The sequence below is a fragment of the Mercenaria mercenaria genome, chromosome 14, assembly GCF_021730395.1.
Source record: "Mercenaria mercenaria strain notata chromosome 14, MADL_Memer_1, whole genome shotgun sequence".
NCBI classification, from domain to species: Eukaryota; Metazoa; Mollusca; class Bivalvia; order Venerida; family Veneridae; genus Mercenaria; species Mercenaria mercenaria.
In genome coordinates, this window is record NC_069374.1 from 37,413,167 (window position 1) to 37,427,372 (window position 14,206).

Sequence of the window (14,206 nt, forward strand, 5' to 3'; positions counted from 1 at the left end):
TCTTCAGCAAGAAATATATATTGGGGTGGGTGCTCAATCATATTTGCAAAATATAAAGGAAACGTTAACCCTCACCCTACCAAATTTCTTTAATGAACTTGTCCATATTTAAATTTGGACAGTACCATTAAATGTTAAAAGGGGTGCTTACAAAAAAAGATACTGACTGAATGGCGAACAGTGCAGATCATGACCAGACTGCACGGATTAAAAAATGAAATCAATCATGAATAGAAGAATAGAAGAAGACATTTTGTCAAGACTTTGATTGTAAAGTGAGCGAGCGATTGCTTTTAAAAATGCAACGGTTAAACAACAGTCTCAAGTTTCTAGTTCCCATGCAGTATGTTGGACCCAACGACAGTACACGATTTTTTTTCTGCGTTCTAAATATTAAGCAAGCTAGTGCAACTCACATGTACTGCATTCATTTATTCAAGAAAGTGGTAATTATGAAACTTTTGTAAAGATTGATCCTTTTTTACCATATTTTTACAAAAGGAGAGAAGATTTTGTGTATTATTGACCGTAATAAATTATGTGATCAACAGAACAACCAGAACATGAATGGCTTTAAAATAATTTACAATCGTTATCATAAAACCTATATGAGTTTTATCTGTTTATGAACAACAGAAAGAGTTTGAAGTGCTTATAAGCATTGCGGTATCTAGGAAGGACTGGTAGAAGCTAGACTATTTTATGATATATTATTATGCATTTAAACAAAGAAGTATAAAATACTCGCGTGATCTCATGTCAGAGTGTGAATCGGCGTTATCTTAGTAAAAACAAACATCGGCGAGCATGGAGTTACAATTTGTACCTTTAAAACTACATTTAAAATACATGTTAGCTTCTAAAACAACATCAGTTTAATGTGAAATAGTCTTAAGACACAGTGTACACGTTTCTTACCATCAAAAGAAGTGTGGTCATACGGTGATAATTAACTTACCGATGAATAATTGCTTTCGCATTCAATATGGCGCGTGGAGAACGCGTCACTTCCGTTAAACGAGATCTCATTCAGTTGTCACGGGATTTGGCGAGACTTGCTCTATACGCCTTTCAAGTTGCCGATCTATTTATTTTTTATAGCTCTTTGATTTAAACCTTCTGCTATAACCGGGAGAAAACCTTTTGCTCTAATATTTACATACTAAATGCATTGCTCAGGTGAGTTTTTGTGATCGCTTGATGTCCGGCGTCCGTCGTCTGTCAGTCTGTCAACATTTAGCATGTGTATGCGATAGAGGCTGTATTTTTCAACTGATCTTCATGAAATTTTGTCAGAATGATTATCTTGATGAAATCTAGGCCAAGTTTGAAAATGGGTTATCTGGGATCAAAAACTAGGTCACTAGGTCAAATCAAAGAAAACCCTTCTGTATGCGATAGAGGCTGTATTTTCCAACTGATCTTTATGAAATTTTGTCAAAATGATTGCCTTGATAAAATCTAGGCCAAGTTTGAAAATGGGTTATCTGGAGTTAGAAGCTAGGTCACTAGGTCAAATCAAAGAAAAACATTGTGTGTGTGAAAGATGCTGTGTTTTTCAATTGATCTTCACGAATTTTGGTCAGAATGATTGCCTTGATAAAATCTAGATTAAGTTCGAATATAAGTTATGTTGGGTCAAAACTAGGTCACTAGGCCATATCAAAGAAAAAGCTTGTATATGCAATAGTGACTGCATTTTACAGTGAATCTTCATGAAATTTGACACGAATATTTGTCTGGATGAAATCTAGGTCAAATTCAAATTTGGATTATCTGGGATCAAAAACTAGGTCACTAGGTCAAATGAAAGAAAAACATTGTGTACGCAATAGGGGCTGCATTTTTCACTAGATATTCATGAAATTTGGTCAGAATGATAGCCTTGATGAAATCTAGGTCACGGTCAAATAAGGATTATCTAGAATCAAAAACAAGGTCACTAGTTCAAATAAAGTAAAGCCTTGTGTATGCGATAGAGTCTGTATTTTTCAACTGATCTTCATGAAATTTTGTCAGAATGATTACCTTGATAAAATCTAGGTCAAGTTCGAATATGGATAATCTGGGGTAAAAAACTAGGTTACTAGGTTAAATCAAATAAAAACCTTGTGTATACGATAGAGGCTGTATTTTTCAATTGATCTTCATGAAATTTGGCCAGAATGGGGTCTAAAACTAGGTCTCTAGGTCAGGTAAAAATACTTGTTCACACTCTAGATTTTTGCTCCAATTTTAATGAAAATTGGTCAGAATATTTGTTTCCGTGAAATCACTAGGTCAAACATGTTTACACTGTTATGGTGTGTTTCCCAGGTGAGCGACCTAGGACCATCTTGGCCATCTTGTTATTATACCTCACATAAATGCCCAGTGCAAATTTCCAATTAGTTAAACTTTAATGATATGTCATATTCCCAAGCGATTTAATATCACATGCGCAACGATGCTATTTTGGTTTTCTGCGCGCGTGATTTTATTTTTCATATCTCCCGTTGGACGATATGATACTTACGCATTGATTCAAAGACTGCAACGATCAATTCTGACGAGGCGCTTATGTATATTATAGGATTATATCACTATGTCTCCCCCATAGGTGTGGGTGGGGGGGGGACATATGTTTTTGCATTCGCCGTCTGTCCGTCCGTCCGCATTAAGCTTGTACGGCTTTCACAGGTTCCGTTTCGATGCACAAAATGGCCACAAGAGCTAAAAATAGAAAAATCTTGTCCGCCTTTCACAGATCAAACTGTTGGAAAGATTTCGACGAAACTTCACAGGAGTGATCACTACCAAGCCTATGCCCGGCTTTCACAGATCAAACTGCTGGCCCGATATCGACGAAACTTCCAAGAAGTGATTAGTACCAAGCCTAGTAGTGCATTTCGCCGACACGTTCCGCTCCGCTGCACAAAACTGCCGCCAGAGCTAAAGATAGAATAATCTTGTCCAGCTTTCACAGGTAAAACTGCTTATAGGAGAAGACATTTATAAGCTTAGCTTTCGGATCTTATCCTTTTTTAACATGTATAATATCGATATTGCAAATTGTAAAATGTAGTATGCACATATGTTTGAAATAAAATATGTTTAAATCAAACTGCTGGATTTCGACGAAACTTCACAGGAGTGATCAGTACCAACCCTAGATGTGCATATTGCTGGCACGTTCCGCTTCGCTGCACAAAATGGCCACTAGAGCTAAAAACAGAAAAATCTTGTCCGCCTTTCACAGATCAAACTGTTAGAAAGATTTCGACGAAACTTCACAGGAGTGATCACTACCAAGCCTAGTTGTGTATATCGCCAACATGTACCGCTTCTCTGCAAAAAATGGCCGCCAATTGGGCATACCAACAAATATGCCCCTCTTCCATCCTTAGAATACATAGGGGGAAACATATGTTTTTGTGACAAAAACACCTTCTAGTTCTTCTAGTGTTTATACAGGTGTGGACCCTATTGATTTTTCTATGATCATCGGATAGGATATAATCCACTAAACAAATGAGTTGTCACACTTATATGTTTCGTTAAGAAATAAGAAAGTTAACGCCTTTTTTCGAATATTTTGGCATTTACGCAACACTGAAATACACGCATGAATATTGGGGCTTGCGATTTGTGAACGTTTCTGCTTAACAAGTCATATTGATTGAAAAAAAGTTCGCAACAATTTCGGAATGCTCTCTAGTAAAGACTCCTACTGTCTTTATTTTATTAGTTGTTAATAATCTATTTCTTAATGATCACTTCAATCAAACATTTAACTCATTGTGTTGATTTTGCAGTAAATGTTTTGACCTTAGGGTAGTTCTGCACGTTTGGATCAAAATATATTCTACAATGTAGAATTTGATTAAACTCTATTTTTTTCAAAACTTCAGAATATATCTAGAAAATTCAGCAAATAAAAAAGATAGGATCGTGTGCTTGATTTTTTGCTAGACTAATTTGAAAAATTTGGACCTCACGCTATATTTTATAATGGGAGTCTACGGGAAAATCATTACTTTCATAACATTTTCGCGAATAGAATTTTTTCTACAATGTAGATTTTGATGAACTTCTCACAGTTGTAAATAAACACATGGCCTATAATTTGGTGAAATAAAATGTATTGGTCTGTGTGCTTATTCAAAGTTTAAGATATTTGACCATGATTAAAGTGAACCGTACATTTCACGCTATTTTAAGACATAATTTTGATTATTTTAACGTGTCATATGTTTTAATATCATATTTTGACTTTAGAAATATAGCAACAGTGTCATTGTAAAAAATTAACTCAGATATTTCAGTTAATTCATAAAATGATTTTCATTTCCGTAAGCCGAATCCAGGCTTTATTCTACGTTTTCCGGATAAATGACGAAACGCCATCACTTCCGGTTTATCAAACGTGCAGAACTACCTTTACAAGTTTAAGGTATTATAATAAAATAAATTCTGCATTCTTGAGAGGGTGATGTGAACAATAACTACTCCCGAAATATACTGAACAGCAAAAGAAACTATCCAGATGTATAACTGGTATATTTTGAAATACAAAAAAATAATTTTTCAGATTTGCATTGTCTCTTCATACAAAAATTACACTTGAAGATCTTCACGTGATAAATTTTTAAAAATCAGCCAACAGTGAAGTCAGTAGTCCCACAATAGCCGTCCGAAAGGCAATATCTTCTGCGCGTCAGTTGCATTGTAACATCCCAATTGGGCGCTCACGCTAAATTTGATTCAGTCGTGCGGTGCAACCAACACTATTTTTTAAACTTTATGGTGCTTTTTGAGTTAGGCAATTATCAATATTTCCAATGACAATAAAATTTCACAAAGAAAATTGTTAATTACAGGCGCACATAAATTTCGTGCAAAATGGCTATTGTGGGATTACTGACTTCACGGTTGATTGATTTTTTTTAAAATTTTACACGTGAAGTTCTTCAAGTGTAATGTGATATTAAAAACACAAGTGATTTATAAAATTAAAGTTTTTAAATAAAAAATACGCCAGTTATAAAACTGGATAGTTTCTTTTGCTGTTCAGTATATGATTATAGACCTCGGCTGACGTCTCAGTCGATAGTCATATGTCTCGTGGTGAACATTTTTCATATCATGCGCTCAGGATTGCAATATTTATCTTTGATATCAGATAAAGAAAATAATCAGAAAAGTAAAAAGCTGGTTCGAGGCTTGCAATACGATACAGTACGGATATCCTAAAACTGGGGCAGTACCAGGCTTATATACAGCAAGATAGACCGACTAGACATACCAGAGTTTTCAAAAGAAAAACCAGGAATGCATTATAACATATATACCTTGCACTAAGTCAACTGCGTTCACTGACTCTCATTTTGTCCTTATCTGTATTTGCCGTCAGTTGGTAGCGTTTACTGTGAGAGTACATTTAGTTGATTGTTGTCTTAGTTTACATCTACAAGAGATAATATATGTCTTTTGGTTCTGATAGAATATCATCCTTACTTTAATTTCATAATCACCAACAAAATATTGGCTGACATTAATACCAAGGGATATTGCGATGATATAATCACAGGCATAGTAAATACGAGTATAACTCGACTGAGCCTACTAGAGTATGACAACAAAATGTTTCGTGATTAATACAATGCAATTAGGAAGCGAAAACATGTACTATTATACAATCAGGTAAAGCTGTGCCACTATGGTAATTATACATGATTTGCACGAAAAACTGAGAAATACAAGTATCTATGTACAAACTGATAGTGAAATATATTAGGCCAAGGCAATGAGTTGAATGTCTAAACATTTTATCGAAGGAATGCAGCAGTATGCACAGTGCTTGAAGTATTTAGTTGAGTTTTTACCATACTTTGTTTCTATAGCGTAAAATAGTAATCTATCAATGTTTATAAAACTATACTGAAAAATATTGACTAAATAAGTTTGTAGATGAAAATAAATAAACTCAGGCAATATGCAATATGATCAAATTTATAATATCTACAGTTGTACATAATGTTCCCTCTACGTAGAACTAGTGTAACTACAGAGACAACCGTTTTACGCTGAGGTAAGAAATTATTTTCGAGTTCGAAGGGTTCTGAAAATAGTAAAATAGTTTCCTTATACATGTACGTTCGTACTTATATGACCGCGAAATGTCACTACGGTGAAACACGGGTCAATATACGAAAAGGGAAGCCTAGTTCCCACAAAACCGCAAGTCCCAGCACACGGACGTTCACACGACCCCCACCTATCCACACACTCAAGACTTGTGTTACTTACATGACAAATATGTTACCTTCGTGAACAGTTTTACTTTAATGTTTTGTATATATTTTACGACTGTTATTAACACAAATTCACAACATTTCCAATATAGATAAAGCCATAATAATATGAGCCGTGCCATGAGAAAATCAACATAGTGGGTTTGCGACCAGCATGGATCCAGACCAGCCTGCGCATCCGCGCAGTCTGGTCAGGATCCATGCTGTTCGCTAATGGTTTCTCTAATTGCAGTAGGCTTTAAAAGCGAACAGCATGGATCCTGACCAGACTGCGCGGATGCGCAGGCTGGTCTGGACCCATGCTGGTCGCACACCCACTATGTTGGTTTTCTCATGGCACTGCTCAATTATAATATCTTGTGGCATTTACTTTAACATTATTTTAACTACAATCTAGGTAGTAAACGCCCAAGTATAAATGACAAGCATCTTCATAGACTATCGTTTCTAAAAATAATATAACCCTGAATTGCTTACTATGCATTATGCCTCTCTTTGTTCATGACGTTCATGACAGCGAATACAATTTTAAGTGTTCAAGTACTTCAAGTGTTAACTACAATATTTATCTCACGTGAATATATGCATTAGTTGTTTTATATGTTCGTTCATTTGTAAAGAATACACATGTATATCATTAAATTCAGACTGAGTCTGACTGAATAATACATTTTAATTAACTATCTCAAATACGAAAAGTAAGTGAAATGTAACGAACAAATTTTGACGACAATATAGTGTATGGAACGAAAATATAAACATTTTGTTTATTGGTGAATAACAATATAAAACAGCTGACTTACCGCGATTGCTTCAGTTTTGAAACTGTCCTTATTTTTTTGTTTTAATAATTATCACAGATAATAAACTATCACTTCTACAGTCTACAGTCACTTCACTAAGCTAAGCAAGTTCTTTCCAGAGAATAAACAGAAAATTAAGATCATATTCCTCACAGGAATATGTATACAAAAACAAAATGTTATATAACTCTATCCCTAAGATCTGCTTAAACGGAAGCTTGTATTATTTTGCTACTTTCTTATCCTTAGGTAGAATCTAGTACAAGGTCAAAAAATTGAAATTAATAAATGGAAACATTGTTTATGCGAAATATAACTCATGTTAGAAGTAGTTCAAGCGAGAATTAGTTTATATTATAGTTCAACTTTTGTATTCCACACATATTTAATGAATGTTGATTAACAAGGAGAACACAAGTATGATATTATAAATATAAATATAGCTTTCCATATAGTACTACATGATTTATGATAAACTTTTACCTTTAGCCTAACGGCGGCAAGTGGTTTAGTCATTGCGGCCAGAGCAGTCCAAGATCAGCCTGCACATAGTCTGCACTGTTCGCTATTCAGTCAGTAAATTTTCAGTAAACACCCTTTTGAATAATAAGTGGTACTGCCCAAATTGAATGATAGACCAGTCCATTTTAGAAATTTAGCAGGGATAATAAGTAAGGGTTAATATGGTTTCTTACGGGTTATACGTTAAACTTCATACAAATCTATCAACCTTACTTTATCATTTTGTCCTTACACAGACTGGAAACAAAATATGTTTCATATTTATGTTTTGCACGATAATTATAACAGTTGTTATAGTAGATATAACTTTGTATATTGTAATGAAAATATAAATTCTTGTTTTCTGATCCTTTATGATGTGATAAAGGTCACATAATTAAATGTATATATAAAATTTCGTTCGTATATGCGCATCCTTAAGAACTATTAAAGGATAACGACATTCCTATAAGATTGATAAAATCAAACTCTTACTTTATTTTATTATCTGTCAATCGGAATTCGTATATTTTTCTCAAATTATATTTAAATGAATATCAGTTTGACCATAGAAGTTTACAATATTCATATATATATATAGATTTGAATTTTTAGAGATAGTGTACGATACAGATATTTGGAAGCTTTCCAGGTTCCTTAAGCATCAATATATTAGCCATTCTGAGAAGAATTCTGTTGAAATGAAAAGCCAATAAGCTGTAAGTGATCTTATATGCAGCGCAGGGTTCGATCTCATGACCCTTGCTTTCGTTGCCCGATGGGATATCACTGGGCAACAAATTTATTATACATATTTATGCCGCCTGCGACGGACAAATTCCATTACCTAGAAGCTTACAAATTGAAATGCAATACCACATCTCCTTTCTGGTTTTATTAAGTGTCTTGAAAAGGTTCCAAGATCGCTAATGTTATAAATGATATAGACAAAAACAAGCATGCATATCAGTTGTTTACTTTCCAAAAAGCTATAAAACCTACGATATGTGCGATCAGAGATATATTTAACAGTTGTTTCATATTTTCATTACGTGTTAATGCATATATTTAGTAACAATGTAGTTACTGTTTTTCGGCGACGCCGTCTAAATTCGTTTTCGTTACCTATGCCACGTGACTTCGGTTTGCAAATCAAACTACTTGATAACGCATTATAGATAATTTATCAAAACACTGAAATGAAGGTACGCTGCATACAGTTTATCTATATGATATGACTAAGGTCAAACTTTGCTTATGAAACAGAAATATTGAAATAATTACAATTGTATGTTTTGCTTAACCTTCACTTTTTTATAGGTGTGACGTCATTGTCCAAAGATTCATGAATAGCGAATATGCTATTTGTTAAAGCGGGATCAGTTGGCCTATTTTAGAAATAAATAAAAATAATAAATAAAAAAATCCTTTAATTGATTTTTTCTCATGTTTTCTAATCAAACTTGATTTGTAGCATCTTTATTAGGCCCGCTGCCAACTTTGTTCAGCTGGGACATTTGACCCCTTTTAGGGGCTGCTAGAGGTAAAACTGGAAATGCCCTTATACAGTGTCTCATGAACAGCTTCGTGGATCTTTGTCATACTTGGTCTGGAGCATTATTATAAGGTCCTCTTCCAAATTTATTTATATAGGAACTTGGGCCCTATTAGGGACCACTATAGCTAAAAGTAGATATGCCTTTCTTCGCATTAACCACTAAAATGTAATGGATTTTTATCAAACTCGATGTGTAACAATATCGTAAGGTCTCCTGCTATTTTGTTACAAATGGGGATAGGGACCAATTTAGCTAAAATATAAACACGTTTAATGACCTCTTCTCATGAACCGCTTCATGAATCTTCATCAAACTATTGCTGTAATTATTCGTCTAAGGATAAACGAAACAAAATTGCAACCCTACGAAACCTTTGCGAAAAATTAAAAGAGAACCATTTAAATTGTTAAAGTGCGGTGTTTAGTTTTGCAATTTGAAAAATGTTAGATGAAAGATGAATGTTAGATGAAAAATTCATAAACTTCTTTCCTTATTACAATTCGCCGATCATCATTTTTAAAGATATTTCTTGTTCAATGTAAAATACTGTTTTCTGATCTTTTGGAAATGCTAAAAATTGATAAAGTCAGCGCGTGTGTGCATGCATCTTTTTTTTTAATAATCATAAAACTACCTTAAGCAGCCATATCTTTATAGAAGCAGAAATTTGGAATCCATTTAAATCGTCGGGTCATCTTAAACGAAATACCAAATGATCTAATATATGCGAATCGTAAAACGGTGACTTTGTAATAATCTAAATACATGTAGAACAGGTAAATACTGGTAAGGAATAAAAAACCAACGGTTTGAACCATTCAGGACAGTGTCTTGGTGAAAAGTTATACAGTGTGTTCCTTCATACCCCTTAAGTGAAACTCTTGAAACACGACAATGGTTTATTTAACGAAGTTGAACAAAACCCAATTTTCTTTTCATTGTGGCCTTCATGTTTAAAACAATAATTGTTCAAGCAACCAAATCATAACATACATTGAGTGATGAGCAGACGTATACGTAATCAACAAATACCTATTGATAATATAGTATAATTTCATTAATATAATAACTTCTTCGTCTTGCTGGTGAGCATCCAGTTTATCAGTTTCAAGGAATAAAGAATTTTATATGTTACTTTATGGTGGTGTTTATTTGAATAATTATTTTGATAATGTAGTTATCATTTTGTAAGATGGCTATAAGAGATAATGGAAAATAATAAACATTCATCAATACTGCAAAAGTTATGTTTTAAAGCGTAGTTAAGGAAGAAGTGCACCTTTACGATTGATTTAAATAGGCGCATATGTTTGATAGCTATAGCAACAAGAAATTTGGTGAACTTTTGATGGACTTTGTAAAATAGGATCAGAATGTATGTAACAGTCAATATCAAAGAGATTGTTACTATAGGATAAGGTAATTTAAGGACCTACAAATGAAAAAAAAAATAGTTTAAAGATGGACATTTCTTAACCAAACTCATTTACCCTCAACCACCATAAAATACCATAATTTGGCGCGTCATTCAACCTAACAGAAAAAAGAGAGTAACTTTGACAATCATTGCAAAACAAATTCATATGACTTTGTGCACTGATACATTATGATTGAAATCAACTATCATTCTATTTCAATAACATATCATTTTTAAATCAAAATACTTTTGATTTATAGAATTCTGCTCATTTCCATACTAATTTTCGGAAATCTTATTGAAAATGTATACGTATGGATGCGGTATTTACTCCTGACTTGCTAACTGTCTTTAACTGACAAAACCTGAATGTTAGCTTGGTGTTTTTATCAACTTCAGTTGCACCATCAAACAAACCACAGGACCAAAGGTCGTGCGTTATTTTACGATACTACCCAAAAATTAGGTTTCCTTAGGTGTTTCACAGCTGACTTTTGTTCCGTTGTCTGTTAGGAACACCAACCAGTCAGTTTTGACTATATGGTATGTACTTGGATACACTTGTTTTGCGCCTTGACATTTTGATCAAAATACCAGTTCCACATAATCACAATTACCGAAACTTATAATGCATGCACAATCTTGATTAAATCCGAAGTCTACTGCGCATCGCAGTACGATAGCACTTTGATCGTCCCCCTTATTGACTGTTTGAGGCTAACTAAATACTGCTGAACACTTCGAAAAGGGAGTTGTCCTGCGTTTTTTATATTTCATCCATTTCATATCGTTGTTTTCCATGTACGTGTCTATGTGGTCCGTCACGCCATATCCTCGCCTTTTAAAAGGGATATCTGTCAAATAAAACCTACAGCTATTCGACGTCATTTTTGTAAATAATTACTCTGTTACGAACTCAACATAAATATCTAAGGTTTGATCTATTGCTACATTGACATATGTTTTTATTTGTACCTGTATGGTCAAATTTGGAAATCGATTTGTAGAATTTATTTAACACGTATTTTATCATTTCCATGCAATACGTTGTGCGGTCCGCTTTCTCTAACTTAACATCTGTACCAAGACACTTAAGGGAGGTTGCAAACTGTTATAGTTGCAGTTTCGTTAAAGCATAATTTACATTCAAAGCATTTCATTTATCATTTAGACAATGCATGTTTCCATAATTTGCCCGCACCATTAATAAGATTACAACTGCAATGACAATTACATTCATTTTAATGACCGCCATCACTAGCAAACTATCAAATGTCATGCTTATAAAGTTGTTTAATGTTGATCTAATGTTGGTTTAATCTTGGCTATATTTTATCTATGTTGAACATATTACATAAACATTGATGCACAAATGAAATGCATTACAGATACATTTTTCATATATTGCAAAACATAGTACTGTGATATTATGACAATTTTAGGTCATAAGAAGCTACTGTCATTGAAATCATGGAAGCTCAAAGCGAGTCCCTTTACGCAAGTTTCGTTTGCCAGCGGCTGCGAAGAGAATTAAAACATAATGGTGTGTACGTGATAGTGGTCATGAGAATACATATAACTGTCACAATAATGAGCATGTAATGAATAGTGCATGAGCATAAACTGATACCAGCATCTAAATTATACATAAAACGAAGTTATGTAAAACCTGTCTTGACAATATGAATAACGATCCTCCATAACGATTGTGTGCAATTATTCTGAAATAGAAAAAGCAATTTATGTATCGCTATGATGACTTTTATTTTACGACCTCCCATTGCGGCCATATTTTTGACAAATTACAAGGTTTGGAATTTCGATCAAAGAAGAAATTATAATAATGAAGAAAAAAAACATGCTCTTTACTTATCGCAGCGACTTCAAATTTGAGGTAAATTTCGAATTAGTTAAGACCACGGTAACCAGGCGCAACATAATGTACGAACATGTAGAAAATGTTTTACTTAAAGATGTTACAGTTCTTAAATTGCAAATATATAATCAATGAGTGTGCGTTGGCTATATCTGTTTATTGTCACCCTTATTATAACTTTGTTCTTTGAGCAATTGCATCTTGTAACACGAACACAACATTGAAATCTCAATATGCTTTAAAGCATTGAAAGCATTGGCCTCAAGATCGTACAACAACAAAGAAAATGTGTTGTTTTTTAGAGATCGGGAACATACTGCTATAAATGCATCAATTTGACAGATTAAATGCCATGGAAACACATGACAATTCGTTGTTTATAGTAGTTTTTCAATTCAAATGGAAAAAGGTTTGTAACAGGGAACCGGAGTACGTCAAGATACTATGGTCAGTAGACAAGACAGTATAGCAAACGGACAAAATAACACAGCTTTAAACAAGTTAATACTGTATGTAAACATAATGGCATGTACGTTTGACAACATAATATAATCAATAGACAAGACAGTATAGCAAACTAACACGAAAACACAGCTTTAATCAAGTTAATACTGTATGTAAACATAATGGCATGTACGTTTGACAACATAATATAATCAATAGACAAGACAGTACAGCAAACTAACACGAAAACACAGCTTTAAACAAGTTAATACTCTATCTTAACATAATAAAACTACAGTTGATCACATCAGACAGTCCCGACGTTCCATACGTACGTGTGTTTTTGTCTTGATTTTGCTCTTTTTAAGATAGTTATGACACAAAAACTCCTCTTTTAATGTTCATAACATGACTAAACTTCAATTTTAAAGAAACACTTAATTTTAGTTAAAATATGGACGCAAGTCCCTTTAAAGTGTTCATTCTAAAATTTGTTGATTAACAATATTATTGTGTTTTATAGTGTTATTATTGAGACCTCCTATAAAAGAGTTCTGCATAATACCCCAGTCACACATACGGCGCGGTTAGCTACGTCTAGCCATGGATAGAAACGTAGTAATCCGTATCGATCCGTACCTGAGCCGTACCTTAAAGTAGTAATCCGTATCAATCCGTACGGCTCAAGTACGGATCGATACGGATTACTACGTTTCTATCCGTAGCTAGACGTAGCTATCCGCGTCGTATGTGTGACTGGGGTATAAGTCAGTACAATAGGTATGAGGGAACACATTTAATTACCTGTCAAGGGCAACTCAAGTAACTACTTTCATTTGAAGTATGTCAAACCACCCACCGGCATTTAACCTGCTCTAGGCAATATATTATAATGCTTCTCATGGGATTTGATCTAACAATTGCTTTATTCAAAATCTAGTGATAAATCTTTAAGATATCAAAACGATCTACATATATGCCAAACGTCGGCCAGTTTGAAAAATCTAAAATTTTACAATCATCAAACACGCACCAGCTTCATTGAATTTCTGTTGGGTATTCAAAACATTAAGCAAATCAGTATGTTTATGGTTGATACTTATTCCATACATTAACACATAGAGATAAAAATGAAAATATTTATGATTGCATATATCGTTTTATAGTCTTTTGCAAAATAAACAAGTGTTTCTTTCAAACTGTTCCTGAATACTTGTATTATCATAGATTCATTATAGCAGTTAATTTTTGTGTCTTCTCCATGTACATTATGAAACACAAGCAGATGTAGAACTACGTTTTAATTTTTAACG

At 33.7% G+C, this 14,206-nt stretch overlaps 1 protein-coding gene across 5 annotated transcripts in view; it reads right to left on the reverse strand.

Annotated features, from left to right (window-relative positions):
- Window positions 1–7,682, reverse strand: part of LOC123527286 (uncharacterized) — a 30,044-nt gene extending 22,362 nt beyond the window's left edge. For 2 of the 5 annotated variants that reach the window (XM_045306652.2, XM_045306650.2), the window contains exons 1-2: window positions 7,580–7,682; window positions 5,331–5,446 (exon numbers count right to left, since the gene is read on the reverse strand). The gene's annotated coding sequence lies outside the window, so the exon portion shown is untranslated. Of the gene's footprint in view, window positions 1–5,330; window positions 5,447–7,096; window positions 7,493–7,579 lie in introns of those variants that run through there. The other 3 variants (XM_045306649.2, XM_045306648.2, XM_053523273.1) reach the window with 2 other exon arrangements.
- Window positions 7,683–14,206: the final 6,524 nt, after the last annotated feature.